Source organism: Tupaia chinensis, unplaced genomic scaffold (genome assembly GCF_000334495.1).
Source record: "Tupaia chinensis unplaced genomic scaffold, TupChi_1.0 Scaffold149448_1, whole genome shotgun sequence".
NCBI classification, from domain to species: Eukaryota; Metazoa; Chordata; class Mammalia; order Scandentia; family Tupaiidae; genus Tupaia; species Tupaia belangeri.
In genome coordinates this window covers 153,674-169,964 of record NW_006209292.1, presented here as the reverse complement: position 1 = coordinate 169,964, position 16,291 = coordinate 153,674, and positions in this window count along the sequence as shown.

Genomic DNA, 16,291 nt, shown 5'->3' with positions numbered 1-16,291 from the left:
CTACAGTGAAAATCTCTCAAAAAAAAAAAAAAAAAAAGAGAGATCCAGCCAAAAGATGAAAGAGTCCTTGGAGACCTAGGTGGCTGCTTGTTAAGATGCTCCTTGCTAAGGCTACACTAAGAAGTTCAGTTTTCACTATATGCCAGAACCTATGTGAAGTGATTTTTGAAGGCCTAGGAGGGCACTGGGGCTGGAGGAAGGGGAATGACTGCATTGAAAATTTTTGCCTTGGTTTCAGCAAGAAATTTACAACATTTCTCCTTGGAACCTGGTTTCCCTTCAGAATAGCCCCAATAAGCACTTGATTTCCAACCCAGGCTATGGAGTAGACATAGTGTTTTATGTCTGGTTTTTTTGTTTTGTTTTTTTTTTCTTTTTTTTTTTTTTTTTTGTTGGAGAGGTTTTTGCTATGGGGCGTGTTTGTTCGCTGGAAAGACAGAGAGAGAGAGACAGAGAGACAGAAAGCGAGAAATCACCCCCTGGGGGGATGGCCACGCCACAATCCCTTCTCCTCCACTCTCCTCTCGGGATCTTGGGCACACACACACATGCGCCTGGCGTGAATTTAAGCCACCAGGTCTAGAACTCGATTTTTTTTTTTTTTTGAAGAGATTTTTTGCTATAGGGCACGTGCGCTCGCCAGACAGACAGAGACAGAGAGACAGAAAGTGAGAAATCACCCCCCAGGGGGGATTGCCACGCCGCAATCCCTTCTCCTCCATTCTCCTCTCGGGATCTTGGGCAAACACTCACACGTGCCCGGTGTGAGTTTAAGCCACCGGGTCTGGGTCGTGAACCTCGGTTGACTACATGGGAGTCCAGCGACATAGTCATTATGCTAACTACTGGTCCCAAGTTTGTGTTTTCTTAAGCTTTCAGAACTTTTCTTATGCTGTTCTATATGCCAGGGTCACCCTTTCTGCCCTTTCTTTCTCTGGAGACTCAGTTCACAGGCTCCTTTCTCTGAGCCCCACCATGGCTTTCAATGTGAGGCTCCCTTGCATATTGATCTGCAAGTGTCTGTTTAGCAGTTGGTCTCTTCTCATTTACCCATAGTGTGTTTGTTGAGAAGAAGAGAAGGAACAACAGAAGTGCTATCTGTGCAGCTTGTGAGAAATAGCATGTGTGTGTGTACATGTGTACACATCTGTGTGGACAGAGTGCAGACATCTGTATGAGCTCCTGCTCATCAGCCTAGGCAGAAAGTGTCTGTCTCTGACCAACCCCCCACCCACCCTTCTCAGTATCTCTCTGCAAGAGCGTGACTCTCACCTGCCTGGCACTGGCCACCACCCCCACCCCTCTCCTGAAAGTGGCTGTCATATATGAACTGAACTACGTTTTCCATTATGTGTTGTCTTTATTCAGCACAGCCTGATGTTCGCTCCTCTTAATATGAAAATGTTTAAATTGAAATGTTTTTATTTTTTCTTAAAATACCCACCAAAAGTAAATTGCCCTATTTGTATATGGACATCAGTCTACTTTTCTCTGCATTGGTGACCTTCTACAGAATACAAAAGCTTGCTGCTCCAGCTCACCATTCCCCCCCCTTTCAGTCTGACCTTGGTGGCCCCCTCCTGGCTGTCAGACTGCATCCCCCCACACCCACAGCCCAGCCTGAGCCTCAGCAGCATTTAACTGCCCTTCCATCTGGAGCTTAAAGTCGTTTGGACCACTTGTCCCCTCCTTCAGGGGATGCCAAGGCAGAGGTTCCCCTTCTTCGGTCCAGCCTGGAAACAAAGAATTCCTTCCATAGACAGGAAACCCAACCATCAGGAGGCACACAATCCTCAGGAAAGTGTTGTGGGCCCAATGCTATGAATCCCTCACCCAGCAGAAGACTAAGTAGGACTCACTGAGGCAGTTTGGTTGCTGTGTCCAGGATATGTCCCGGCTCTGGAGAGCTGTTGGACAAGTTCTCTGTTCCACAATGCACCACCATGGTCCCTTTGAATGCCCTCAGAGATTCCCAGGTATCAAGACCAAAGGCCCAGTCCAAGTCTGTGCATGCTACTGCCCAGACTCTGCTGGAGGTTGAGGAAGGAGAGAACATAAGGGTTGAATTGCAAGGACACCTGGGCATTGTGGATGTCATGATTTATTTTAATGAGTATTCAGAAAAATACCAGTAGTCTGCAAAACGCTTCATGTTATGGAGAGTATTAAAAAGATAGCCTATGTTAGATTGATACAAAAAAATCATTATGAAATAATTGTTCCAATGGCACACAACGACAGCACATAGGAGATGGTGCACATCTAAGTGCCTACTTGACATAACCATGGCATTTTAAAATGAACATAAATTTGCTCATCTTCCTCATGTTGGTAATGGCACATCCAATCCCCTGAAGCCATCCTTGATTCCATTCTTTCTTTCATTTGCCACGTATGATCAGCCAGGAAATTCCCTCTGATTTGTCTTCCCAGTAGAGTCTGAATCCATGTACCTCTCTTATCTGCTCTGCCTCAGGAACCCAGCAGCACCCTCCTGCCATGGCCTCCAGACTGATGTCCTTGCCCTCGCCCTTGCCCCCTGCATCCACTCTCCACCAAGCTGGGAGAGTTTTTGAAACATGAAAATTAGATCACATCACCCCCTGCTGAAAATCTTCCCACTTTTTTTTATTTCCTTCTGATAAGATCCAAACTCATGCCCATGGTCTCTAGGTCCTATCTGCTATGGCTCCAGCTGGCTAGTGTCTCCAACTTTGGTCCTTCTTACTCTGCCCTTGCTTCTCTCTGCCCCAGGCCCTCCAGTCTCCTTTCAAGCCTTTGCACAAACCAAGCTTCTTCTCACCTTGGTGGCCTGGTATTTGTTGTCCCTCTGCTTCTGGACCTTCCCTTGGCTATCTCCTTGTCTGAAGAGACTCACACTGAAAAGAGCCCCATCCTTTTGTTCATGCTGTTTGATTTTCTTTACAGCACTTATCACACTCTGCAGTCATTTTATACACACACACACACACACACACACACACACACACACACACACATATATATCTCCCCCACACCATTAGATTGTTAGCACCCTGAGGCAGACATTTTTGCTGATTCACCACTGTATCCCCAGAACCCAGAACAGCTATTGACACATCACAGTGTCCTTTACAAGCTGAATGTTGAGAACACCTTCAGAGGCTAGCTTCTTCCCCCTCTCTAGCAAGTTAGACTCTGTATCTTTTATTTTGTCTTTCTACTCATCTTCAAAGTCAAGGTTATGCTGTAGCCACTCATGACTCCTTGGCAATCCATAACCAGCTCCTAGCAGCTCACATACTCTCCCACATTTCTACCAGTAGCACCACTTTTATCTAATGTGAACTTCCTGAATTTTCCTTTGATCCCTTACAAGCAGATGTATACTTCCTGTCCCCAGCACTCATAATTATGACTTTCCTTCCTCTTGCTCCTTGAAGACATGTCTTTGGGGGATCTACTCTGCCCTCCCCCAGCCAAAGACACTTGTAGAATGAAATTATGTGTGTGTGTGTGTGTGTGAGAGAGAGAGAGAGAGAGAGAGAGAGAGAGAGAGAGAGAGAGAGAATGTGCTCAGTTCCTAGAAGGCCCTGCTGCAGACAGAACAACCACAAGCTGAACAGGGAACTAGAGTAGGCAAGCATGTGATGCCATCTAGCCTCTGCGGGAGGAATGATGTGCCATACAGGCTGTGGGTTCAGTTGCAGGTCACCTTCCCCCTAGCAGGGACTGAGCTGAAACGATTAGTGATTTCACATCTCTCTGAGGCAGACATTTCTCCGGAAGGACAACTGAACCCTGATTTAGGGCCCAACACCAAGCCAGCTACAGCAATCCCCGATGACAATGCATTTCTCACCCAAGAGGGCTCAGGACTGTGGCTGGAACCTATGCGGGCTTGGGAGGAGAACCAGCTCTGGAATCCAGGAACCCGAGCTGGATCCTGCTCCACCCCAATCTGCTGACTTTTACATGTCTACTCCTGTAAATTCAGTTCACAGTAGAGCAGGGCAGCTGGGGAAGAAGGCATTCTCTTTACATCCTGTGAAGCCATCGTCCCTCTGTTCTGCCAGGCACAGCAAGGCCCTACTTTTTTCCTTCCTTCCTTCCTTCCTTCCTTCCTTCCTTCCTTCCCTCTTTTTCTTTTTTCCCTTTCTTTTATTTCATCCTCTTTTTCTTTTTCTTCCTTCCTTTCTTTTTTTCTTTTTATTTCATCCTCTTTCTTTCTCTTTCTTTCTTTCTTTCTTTCATCCTTTCTTTTTCTTCTTTATTGCTTCTTTCTCTTTCTCCCTTCCTTTTATTTTTTTTAAGGTTTTTGCCATAGGGTGTGTGTGCTTGCTGGAGAGAGGGAGAGGCAGTGAGAGGGAAACTGAGAAATCATCCCCTGGGGGGAATGGCCATGCTACAATCCCTTCCTCTCCCCTCTCCTCCTGGAATTTTGGGCACACGCACACATACACTCAGTGTGATTCTCAGGTTGCCAGGTCCAGTACTCAAACTGCAGTTGGCCATATGGGAGTCCAACAGGTAAACCTACTCCACCTGCTGGCCCCTGCCTTGCTGTTTTCTAACACTTACGGCCTAGCTGTCTACTCACATGGCCAAATTGGTCAGTGCTCTTAAGCAAGTTGCTCTTTTGCTCTTTGTGGACAGGTTTGATCCTGAGAACCCGATATTTGCTCAGGATCTTGAAGGATGCAGAGGAACTAGTCAGATAGGCAGAATGGGGCTGGATTCAGCAAGTGAACTGAGTACAGAAGCTGCAGAGGAAGGCCAAGAGCCTCAATCAGTGACTGGAAGTGGGTGGAGTAGAGCATGGGTCCAGTTCTCTCCTGGCTCCACAGATCCTGGAATTAACTTAGCCTCTCTGGTTGTACTGAACAAGTTGCTTTCTCTTTGGGGCTCAGTTGTCCCTTTATTTATTTATTTATTTTTGGAGAGGTTTTTGCTATAGGGCGTGTGTACTCGCCAGAAAGACAGAGAGAGACAGAAAGTGAGAAATCAGTCCCCAGGGGGGATGGCCACGCCACAATCCCTTCTCCTCTATTCTCCTCTCAGGATCTTGGGCACACACGCACACACACCTGGCGTGAGTTTAAGCCACCAGGTTTGGGACTCGAACCTCAGTTGACTACATGGGAGTCCAGTGACATAGCCATTACACTAACTGCTGGTCCCTTCCCTTTATTTTAAAGAAAGAGCTGCACAGGTCCTTTGAAGCCTTCCTGGGGACAGGATGAGAATGGATTTACCATATCTCAACTCATACCCCTGCTCAAGTTTGTTGAAGCACTCACTTCTAGCCAGGCCTTCTGAGTTGCTGGTTTCTATGGATCAATGTTTTTAATTAGGTGGGTTTTCTTGTTTCTCTTTTATTGGATTGAGTAAGCAAATTAAATTGAGCAATTTGTTGTTAGGTCATTTAAATGCCAACTCAGTTTCATAACCTGGGCTTGTGCCACATGCAAGGCCTTCCAACTTCTTCTGGAGTGGTGGAAAAGATGCCAGCAGGAGGAGCACACATCCCAGGGAACTATAGGGGCTTCTCTGGCTCTTACAGGTCTTAGTCCCTGGGGCACAGCCTTGCTTTCTTTGTGGGTCTGAGAGAGTAAGGCATAGGTACATTGGTGAGATGACAATAATCAGAAATCTCCAGGGTTGCTGGTGGAGAAGAGATGGCCTTGCATCTGCAGCCTCTGTATCCTATTGGTATAAGGTGTAAGTCTCTGGAGACCCTTCCGTTCTGACAGTCTGGGATATCCTGGCTCTAGGGAGGTGGGACCTGCCCCAGCCTCATCAATAAATGGCTGGGCTGTTCAGTGTTGGAGGGGTCCAGCCTTTACAATCTAAGACTTTGGTGGCAGCTGAGGTCACATCCTGGGTCTGAGCCTGTGGGGCAGAAAGGAGAGGTCTAGGCAAGTTGCCGGCTTCAGGTTTGAGGGCTCACCTTGTTGCTGTTCCACCTCCAACTGCAGAATAGGGTGGGGACACTCTCAAACCAGGAGTTGAGCATGCCCTCCATGCCTGTGCCCACCCTCCACATTGCAGGCACCCTTTTGCATGACCTATACTCCAGGGAGGGGTCAACCAAAGACACCCAGGCAAGAAGGGACTTGAGAAGGACAGCTGTGGGCACAGGGCATGGCACAAGGAAGCTCTCTGGGTGCCTGCCTACACTCTCCCCACCCCCAACCCCAACCCCAGCCTGGCCTATTGCTCCCCTCTTACTGCCCCCCACTTACTGCTGGGATCCTAGCCACATCTGTCAGCAGCCTGATGCCATGTTGCAGAGCTGTTGTTGGCAACCCATTCCCTTTCCTACCTGAGGAAAGGGAAGAGGGGTGTAGCTCTGAAACATGCACTTCTGGGACCTGTTCTTGTGAGGGTAAGGCCAGGGCTGCTAGGCCACCAACCGGCTCCTGGTGGCACCAGGGTTTAGCAACCAGCCTGTAGACAAGCTGCCCTGGCATGTTGAATTCAGAGAGCAGTGACAAGATGTGACAAGCCTACAGGGACAATGGCTGAAGGGCTTCAGCAAGGGCTGAGGACAGGCATGGGGCATTAGGCTTGATCAATAATATTAATAAGGCAAGAACCTGAGCAGGCCAATTGGGAATGCAGACAGGACTCATGACTGCACTGGCCATCTGCTGTGAGTCACTCTGCAGATCGATTTCACTGCTGAGCGCTTGGGAGTACAGTGTGCTTAGAGAGAGAGGCTGGATAAAACCTCTCCTCCAAAAACAGCACAACAATTTGGGGTTCACTACCAATGGCCCAGGAGCGTTGCCTCCTTACACAGGCTCAAGAGCCTTGGTCCAGGTCTTTTCCTCTTGACCCCTTTTTTTGCAAGGGCCAGATTCCCCAGGTTTTAAGTTGCAACTAACATTTCTAAAACCACTCAGATTTGGAAGTGTCCAGAGGTCCACCTATCCCTGCTCTATTCAGTTACCTCTTGTCACTCTGTCTCCTTGGCCCTGTTCAGTGCCTGGCCCAGAAGAGAGCCAATACATATTTAATGAAGGAATGTGTAAACCACTGTGTTTCTTGAATTTTTAGTGTGCTTGGATTTGTCTGTTTCTTACCATACTTAGGAAATAAAAGTACGGCCCTTTTTCAACAACCAGGGTGTCTCACACAGCAAAGTTTTCAGGAAATAAACCGGCTCTGTGTAGAGGTGGCCAAGGGCTAGGTGGGGAAACAAAGGAGCTCAGAAAGAGGATCTCTACCTGCCAAAAGAGCCCCAGGAGCACCACTCATTTCATGGACAGTCTTGCTCTTCCTTTTCTGTTCTGATCCTGTGCAATAGAAAACAGTTTCCCTTGGCCCAAAGACAAGGTGGTGACTGTCCAAACGTGCCAAGAGCTAATTGTACTTGCTACAGGGCAGCATCAAGTACTGTGGGCAGAAAAGTACCATGGAGTTGGTGGTTCTAAACATCGGCTGCTGTGGGTATATGACTGACTGCCCCCCACCCAAGGCAACAACAGCCCCAGCTGTGCTACCATAGACCACAAACCCAGATTTCTGGTGGGTCATTTATCCAAATATACAGATAACATCACTGCCAGAATGAAGAAGCACTGATTGCAGACATTTGAGCATTTTGAGTTGGAGCTGGCTGAAACTTGACTTGTCTATTTACAAATCTTGCTATGTGTTGAATCATTTTTAATGGCATGAAAATCCTTTCCACTAAGTATCTGTCTGTTATTTTAAGAGTGTATTTTTTTTTTTCGGAGAGATTTTCACTGTAGGGCACGTGCGCTCGCCAGACAGACAGAGAGAGACATAGAGACAGAAAGCGAGAAATCACCCCCCAGGGGGGATGGCCACGCCACAATCTCTTCTCCTCCATTCTCCTCTCGGGATCTTGGGCACGCATGCACACGCGCCCGACCTGAGTTTAAGCCACCGGGTCCGGGACACGAACCGCAGTCGACTACGTGGGAGTCCAGCGACATAGCCATTACGCTAACTGCTGGTTCCCAAGAGTGTATTTTTCATAGTCAGTGACCACTGCAAGGCCACAGCTTGGAGCTGGAATGTGTGGCCTTTGGGAAAGTGAGTGTCCAGACCTGCACCCACTTCACTGAGGGACTGAGGGCCTTGGGAGAGAGAGAAGTCTAGAATCAGCTCTGAGTGAAAAAAGAAAGAAAGAAGGAAGGAAAGAAGAAAGGAAGGGGGGAAATGATGGGGAGAAAGAGGGAAGGAAGCAGGAGGGAGTGAGGGAATGCAGAGGACATATTGATCCTCATATGGTCACTCATGGCCATGGAGTGATGACAGCTGGAGGAGCGTAGTTGCCTGTCTCTGTTGAGGCTGACACTTAATACCCGGCACCCTGTGCTGAGTACTCCACTCGCTGAGAGGCAGGGATTACTTGGAGGACTCAGAGTGGCAAGCGTTTGGGCATGTCTGTGGGTGCACAGGCTTCACTCTGTCATGGCAATGCCCCACTGATTCCTGGGAGATGGCTCTGCAGGACAGTATGATGTTGCCATTGAAATGGGTCATCACAGACTTGGGTGGTCATCCTTCACACTCAGGCCACAGATGCCACCTAGGGTGGTCCTCCCTGCCTCCTGCTGTCTTTATCACCTTTCTCTGGCTGCTCCTTTCTTTGTTTCTGGGCTGCCCTGGTACTCTTCTGCTCCTGTTCCTCCTGCCTTGCTGCCCTCCTCACCCCCTCTTCCTCAATAGCTCTATCAGCTGCTTTCTCTCCTCTAGATTTGTGCTTTCTTTCTTTTTCTTCCTTTCTTTGTTTGTGTATAAGCTAGAGGGTACATGCACTCGCGAGAGAGACACCGAGAGGGAGAGGGAGAAAACACTCCCAATGGAGTGTGGTCACTCCACAATCCATTTTCCTCCATTTATTCATTCTATTGGGTCTTTGGGCATGCACATACACTTGCCCAAAGTGTTTTTCAAGCTGCCGACACCAGGATTTGAACTGTGGTTGGCTAAATGGGATCTAACTCTCTTAACCACTGGACTAAGAGACCAGCCTTCTGAGCTCTTTCTTCTGTGCCTTCTTTTTCCTTTGATACCACCTCACCCCTCCTCCCCCTTTGTGCCTCCTTTTTCTCCTCACCCTTCCTCACCTTCCCCCAGGGTTCTTCTCTTCCCCTCCTGGTGGGTGCCCTTTCCCCTCTCTTTCTTCCCTCCTCTCTGCTCACTCTCCTTAAATTCTTTTTCTTATCCACTGCCCTTTGGTCTGTCTTTACATGTCCCATTCCCCTCCCTGCTGCCTTTCCCATCTCCCTCCCACCACCCTCTCTCTTCTCAGGGCTCTTCCTTTCACCATCAAGCTCTCTCAAGCCACCCCATCAGTTCCTTCTCTCCCCTTTCCTTTTCAGTCTTTCCTCTTCCTGTTTTCAGAACCCAGCCCACCTTTCTCCCTCTGCCCTTCCAGCATCTCAAGTCACAGAATCCAGGACCCAGCTTCTGGATCTAGCAGTATGTGGAGCTGGGAAAAGGTCAGAAGGAGGTGGCTTGGGTCCAGACAGACTTTGCACATGTTCAGAGGCCTGGACCATGTCTTCTAGCCCGAGCCCCATTTCCCTAACTACCCAAACCTCTGCCAAAGGTTCAGGAAGGTCAATGAGATGTAAGGCAAGGGGCAAATCCTGGAGCCATGCACTCCAGAGTACAATCCCAGCTCTGAGCCAACCCACCTGCTGGGGTTGATGATGCCTGACCTACCAATGATGAAGGGCTGAGTTGGTGCTTCAGTGAGGGGGTTGCTTCTGATGGACACCATCAGGTATGAGCTCTCAGGGAGAATGGTCATGGCTTGAGCCTCCAGGCATAGCTCATGGGTGATGACCCCTTGTGTCTTCCTCCTGGAACCTCTCAACACAAAACGACCACCATCTTTCTCTCTTCCCTCCCTCCCTTTCTTTTAGGCAGGGTCTTGCCCTATCACAATCCTCTCTACTGGGACACAGGTACAGGCTGCCATGTTTAGTTCTTTTTAGGCAGGGTCTCACACTCTGACCTTCTGCTCCCAGCCCAGCCATAGGGCCACAGTGGAAGCCTCCTTGGGAAGCCACTGAGGCTGCTCATCCTAAAGGAGGTGGAAAGGCTGTGGGCCACTTCCTGGAGGTTGACAGGGACACCAGTATAGCCCAAGAATGATCCTGCTTCAGAGCAGGATGAACCATCAATCCGCTCCCATCATATTCCCGACCAAACAAGGCTCTGCCCTTCACAGAGACAATGCACCCAGGCCCAGGGAACTCAGACTGGAAAATTCACTGCCACTGTGCCAAAACCTCCAAGAAGTTGGTGGCAATAGCCTTCTGGGAACTTGTAGATTCCTTCTGGGAATGAGGGTGGTTACACAAATGCAGTCTCAAGTCTCTCTTTGCATGAATGAGAACAGAGGGCCAATGAGGGCACCATATTCAGGTGGCCAAATAACATGTCAAAAGGCAAAGCTGGGACAACAGGGCCAGGACTGCACCTGTGGAATCCACATGTATGTCAGAGATGTGGGAGCATGTGTTTGCATATGTGACTTTCCCAGGATTCACACTTATGCCCCCCCACACTCATTCCCACCTCCACACCTCTCCACCACTATTCCTCATCTCTACTCCCCCAAATCCTCCTCCCACCCTCTAACCCTGTAGTACATGTGGATTTCAAATACAAAGTGAATTTGTACTATTTCTGGAAAACAAATTTTATATTCAGGGGCTAACATGCCCACTAGGGTTGACGCCTGCCCTAGAGCACAAGCTTCAGGAGATTTAGGTTGACACTGGGGAAGCCTGGGCTTTGGTGTCCCCATATTAAACAGGGGGCTAAATTAAATGGTCTCCAAGTATCTTCTAGCTGTGGTATCATACCATAACTGTGACACAGGGAGTTGAAGCAATTGGCCACAAATGTCCAGCAAGTACACAGAAAGCTGGGACTGGAATACAAGTCTTTCTGGTTTCAGACCTCCAGGACTGCTGTATCAAGGTTCTTCCTGGTTGAGTTAGTGCTGGGGTCTGGGGCCCTGGAAAGTCAAGGCAGATGGACACAAAGCTCCAAGTTGCTAGGGAAGCAGTTGTCTTAAGCCAACCCTTTCCCTTCCATCCCTGCCGGGAGCTGGGACATAGGGAGCGTCTGCATGCGAAAGCATGTGTTTAATTATCATTTCAATGATGGCAGAGGCTCTTAATTGTCAGTGAATCACTTGTTCCCACTGCCTAAATGCTTAGGCCCCAAATCTTTGCATGGCTGGCTCCTTCTTGAAGTACAGTTGTCAACTTAAATGTTACCATGTTTGGCCACCAAGTCTGAAGTGGCTGTGCAACCATTCTCTGTCAAATCACCCTATTTTAATTCTCTGGGTAGCACTACTCACTCATATTGTTATCCTGTATGATCAAAGCCTCTGTTTCTCCACTAACTGATATAAGACCATGTCTGTCTTGTTCCTCGTTATACCCCCAAGGGCTTGGTACCCATGGGGCTCCATGAACATTTTCTGCATAACTGAGTGATGGTCTAATGGTAAACAAGAGTGACAAGAATCTTGTACCAAAGAAGTGCTCAGTTACACTGCGCTGGGTGCTGGGGACACTGAAGACAATTCTAGAAAGTTCCTGCTTCCAGGATTTCCAGTCTAGTGGAAAGACAGATCTGGCAGCAGATCTCTGGGGTCCTGCGCCATATGCTGAGTTCCATGAGAGCCAGATTTTGAAAGGGTGCTGCAAAGTCCTGGGGGACTAGGGCTGACTGGGAGAATTAGGGAACACATTAAAGGTTGGATGATTTTCCAGGCAGGGAACCAGAATAGGACATTTCTAGTAAGGGGGAAAAATGTGCACAAGGTGGGAGGTAAGAAAAGGTCCAGCGTGTTCAGAAGAGTAGCAAAGTACTTTGCAGGACTGAAGGGCTGAGTGTGGGAGAGGCAGACAACAGCCTGGTCTTGCAGTCCCTGCCAAGCCAAGTGGAGGTATTTGCATTATGTTCGGTTGTCCATTTGCAACATTTGAAAGCAGAGGAGACCCACAATTGCATCTTTGTTTTAATGCTATTTGTCTGCTGCCCAGCAGTATGAACAGAGCAGACAGGTGAGGTAAGCAGGCCCACTGCTAAAACAGGAGTTCTGTTAAGGGCTCCAGCAGACAAGAAGGCACATTTAGGCTGTGGGACATGATTTGGCTTATAAAGGAACAAAAGGCATAGATGTTGAGATGGTAATGGTACCAGCTCCACTTGACCATCAGCACAGACTAGAGGTGCTGGGCTTGAGCATCGAGACTCTGGGAGGCTATCTTCTAAACATCCTGAGACCTAGTGGCTCCAAAGGAGTAACCACAGGAGTCTCAGAACAAAGACCAGCTGGCAGCTCCTCCAAAGAAAGGAATTGCCCTGATGCCTCCTCAGCACATCCTGCAGCCGCTCCAGAGCCAACCCGTCTGCATATGTCTTCACATTACAGGCCTGAGGTTCTGTGATGAAGCCACCTTTGAGCAGCCATCCTGTTTCTGAGTGATGGCTCCGAATTTCTGCCCCCATCCCCTGCACTGCACGGCTCTCAGTGGTTGTTTTAATTTGACATCAGGAGGAATAGCCACAGTTTTGGCAAGTCCTGGGGAAGAGGAAGGAGTGCAATATTGCCTCCTGAAAGTTCCAAGTCACTGAAATGGAAATTGGCTGCCATGTCAGGAAGGAATAAGGGAGAGAAAATTGCCTTGTGAGCAATTCAGCTTGGTCATAAATATCCCTGATAATCCTTCACCGTGCATGCAGCTTTGTCTGGCACTGAGCTTGTTTCCATCCATCAGCCTTCTTGGTCTTCACGATGGGACTGTGAGGGAGTGGGCTGAGATGGCTTGCAAGCCAGTTCTCCTGCCCTCAGCCTTGGGCACTGCTGTCTCTGTCAGCGTTTTGAACAGGGTCAGGCTCAAGAGGTACCTGTGTTGTAGGGTGGAACCTGGGTGTGAAGGCCAGCAGCTTACAGGTCAGGCTTGCCTAGGGGAAAGGCAAGGGTGCAGGCTGCCGCTGAGTAGCCCAACTGGCCTGCTACTCTTTCCTTCTTTCTCTCTTTCTCTAGTTTATGTTGAGGTAAAAATATACATAACCAAAAATTCATCCCATTTTAGTCATTTTCAAGGGGACAACTCAATGACATTGTTATGCAGCTGTCCCCACTAATTACAGAACATGTTTATCGTCCCCCAAAAGACCCCAAACCTTTCTCATTCTCTTCACCTTTCTTTTCTTTTCTTTTCTTTTTTTTTTTTTTTGAGAGATTTTCGCTATAGGGCGCGTGCACTCGCCAGACAGACAGAGAGAGACATAGAGACAGAAAGCGAGTAATCACCCCCCAGGGGGGATGGTCACACCGCAATCTCTTCTCCTCCATTCTCCTCTCGGGATCTTGGGCACGCACGCACATGAGCCCGAGGGGAGTTTTAAGCCACCGGGTCCGGGATGCAAACTGCAGTCGACTACGTGGGAGTCCAGCGACATAGCCATTACGCTAACTGCTGGTTCCCCACCTTTCTTTTCTTTAAACAAACAAACTAACTAAGAAGTGTTATTAAAATTTATCTGTGCGGGACCAGCAGATAGAGTAATGGTTACATCACTAGACTCTCACATGGCCGACCACGGTTCAAATCCCAGACCTGGCGGCTTGAAACTCAAGCCAGGCGTGTGTGCATGCATGCCCAAAATCTCAAGAGGAGAATGGAGGACAAGGGATTGCAGAGTGGCCATTCCCCCCCGCCCCGGGGGTGATTTCTTGCTTTCTGTCTCTCTCTCTCTTCAGTGAGTGCACATACCTTATAGTAAAAATCTCTCTCAAAAAAATCCATATGCGCTGCAGAAACAGAGAGTCAAGTGAAATTGCCCCTCACTTGGAGCTGGCCCCCAGCTTTGCCTACAGGACGCCCAAGGCCCCTCTCTCATTTTATTTCCCTCATTCCCTTTCCCACTCAATGGCACTCAGTCTAATGCATTAGAGATGAGAGGCTGAATATGTACTCATTCTTATAAAATATAGTGTTGCTTGGGTATGTGCTTTTAATTTGCATAAATGTTATTGTGCTATAAATCTTGTACTGTTTTGTACTTTATAAAAGAAATCAGTCCATGTTGCACATACATCTAGTTATGTCTAACTGCTGTGTAGTTTTCTATTAAGCTCATTCATTGTCCAGGAGATGGAAAGATGGTTTGTCTCCACTTGCATTCCATGCCACAGCAGCTGGTTCTGGACATGTCCCAGGGTGACCTGCAAGGTGGTCACCCAGAGGGGACCCTGCATCTAGTACTTACTTCACTAAGGCTGCTGGTTGGTCTCCAAAACAGCAGAGCAGTTTGCACTCCTACCAAAAGGGCACAGAGATTCCATTTCACCTCATCCTTGCCGGCATGTGGCATTATCTAACTTTCTAATACTTGTCAGACTGATGGGGGTGCTCAGTCAATCTCATCATTGCTTTAATTTGTATTTCTTGATTCTAATGAGTTCAAGTATCTTTTCATATGTTTATCTGATTTCTTCACATAAAAATAGATAATTTACATTTACAATTACAATTCTTTCTTTCTCTCCCCTCTCTTTAAAATTTGGATTTCTGCATTCTTTCTGACTAACTCCTTGTTGGTTTAAACATGACAAAACTATTCGCCCTTATCATTTTATTTTTTCAGTGTTACCATTTTGCAAACAGAAATCTGTAATTTTGTTTCAGTCTCTGGATCCTCATGGCTTAAAGATTTTATTTCAGCTCTGACCTTTGTCCTCTCCAGGGCCAAAAAGGTATTCTCTTATATGTACTTCCAGTAGCTTTATGGTTTTACCTTTTATATTTAGGCTATTCTTTTTTAAAAAAATTCATTTTTTTTTTTGTATTTAGTCACTGTGTATCATTACAGCATACCAAATGAATTTTCCCATCATGAGCACACTACTTTTCAGTCCAGACAACGACATTACTATATATATTATAACCAAATGATTTATTTCCATTTCAGATCCCTTAAATTTTGCTTCTTTTGGGGACCAGCAGTTGGCATAATGGCTATGTCGCTGGAATCCCATGTAGTTGACTGTGGTTCGAGGCCTGGACCCAGTGGCTTAAACTCACTCTGGGCATGTGTGCATGCAAAAACCTCTCCAAAAAAACACATTTGCTTCTTTCTTCTTCCCCTTTATTTCCCCTCTCACCCTTCCTCATTTCCCACCCTCCTCTCACACTGACTTTTATTTTTTTTTTAGTTTATTTATTAATTTTTTCAGAGAGAGAGAAAGAACCCTAACAGGAGCCCCACATAATGATCACACTCAGCCTCAGCCAGTCTGGATCATGGGTATGTGTATGTGTGCCTGAGGGATCTTAAAGTACCCTGAGGTATGAAAGCAGGACTCTTCCATGTGGGTCCAGTTGAATCCCCATTGCATCACCATCTGACCCCTATATTTAGGCTTTGAATCCATTGAAAATCAATGTGCATATACAGTACACATCGTGAGGTACGAAACTAGTCACTTTTCTCAAAATGTCTTCGTTTCTCCATTAATTTGCAGTTCCAATGTTAACATGTATATTAACTTTCTATTATTTTCCTTCAGGGTCTTTTCTTCTCTACTCTTATTTTTTATCTGACTATAGCTATTATATATCTTAAATATCTGTGACTGTAGCTATGATATCCTAATGTCTTGTAGGCCAAGTCTCTTTGTTCTTCTTCCAGACAAATCAACTTAGCTATTTCAAGGTCTTTCTTCTTTCAGTATCCTCTTCTCTTTTTCTAAGTTGACTTATTTATTGAGAGAAAGCAAGAGCGGCGAGTGGGGAGATACCTTTGACAAGGTCTTCTCATGCTGCGATCATGCCCCCAGACTTCTAGCCAGCCAGGATCATGGCTGCACCCGTGGGTGAGACAACCTGTCATGTTCAGGTTGACCCAAGCTTCAAACCATGGGCCTTCTTACATGGCTCCAGTAATAGGTAATGGCACCCTATCACCTTTACTTCCACAGCTGACCTGTCCTCCGGTTTTCTTAATTCCTTTATGTAAAAGTTTGTGGCATTGGCACTGACCTAGAAGCAGAATGAAAACTCCTCTTTCTCTCAGATCCTGAGCAGTGAGAGCTGCTCTTTCAAGGAAGCTAGTGATTTAGTCATCACAAATTCTTTCAGGTCCCTTATTTCATTCCTGAAATAAAATAGGACTAGGACTCTAAATAGGGACTTAGCCCAAGCAGCAGGTCAGGGCAGAAATCTTGGGTCCAGGCATCTTGTCACAGAGATACTGCCCCTGTTGAGTCTCACAAGGTCCCAGCTGCCAC